This window comes from Arachis duranensis, chromosome 6, assembly GCF_000817695.3.
Source record: "Arachis duranensis cultivar V14167 chromosome 6, aradu.V14167.gnm2.J7QH, whole genome shotgun sequence".
Classification (NCBI taxonomy): Eukaryota; Viridiplantae; Streptophyta; class Magnoliopsida; order Fabales; family Fabaceae; genus Arachis; species Arachis duranensis.
In genome coordinates this window covers 15,431,136-15,431,485 of record NC_029777.3, presented here as the reverse complement: position 1 = coordinate 15,431,485, position 350 = coordinate 15,431,136, and the positions used below count along the sequence as shown (strand labels likewise).

The 350-nt window shown below is 39.4% G+C and overlaps 1 non-coding gene across 1 annotated transcript; it reads left to right on the top strand.

The window, feature by feature from the left end:
* The first annotated feature begins 184 nt into the window (after positions 1-184).
* On the top strand, positions 185-292 carry LOC127740223 (small nucleolar RNA R71). Its single transcript, XR_008000904.1, has one exon. It is a non-coding gene; the product is annotated as a small nucleolar RNA R71 (small nucleolar RNA).
* Positions 293-350: the final 58 nt, after the last annotated feature.

Here is a 350-nt window from a genome sequence, read left to right as displayed (position 1 = left end):
AATTGTTCACAGGATTCCTTTCAGAAGTGTACATGAATTGGTTATTTGCAACCATTTCAATCAGTTCTTGAGCTTCTGTAGGCGTCTTCTTCAGATGAAGAGATCCTCCAGCAGAGCTATCCAAGGACATCTTGGATAGTTCAGAGAGACCATCATAGAAAATACCTATGATGCTCCATTCAGAAAGCATATCAGAAGGACACTTTTTGATTAATTGTTTGTATCTTTCCCAAGCTTCATAGAGAGATTCACCTTCCTTCTGTCAGAAGGTTTGGACTTCCACTCTAAGCTTACTCAATTTTTGAGGTGGAAAGAACTTTGCCAAGAAGGCATTGACTAGCTTTTCCCAA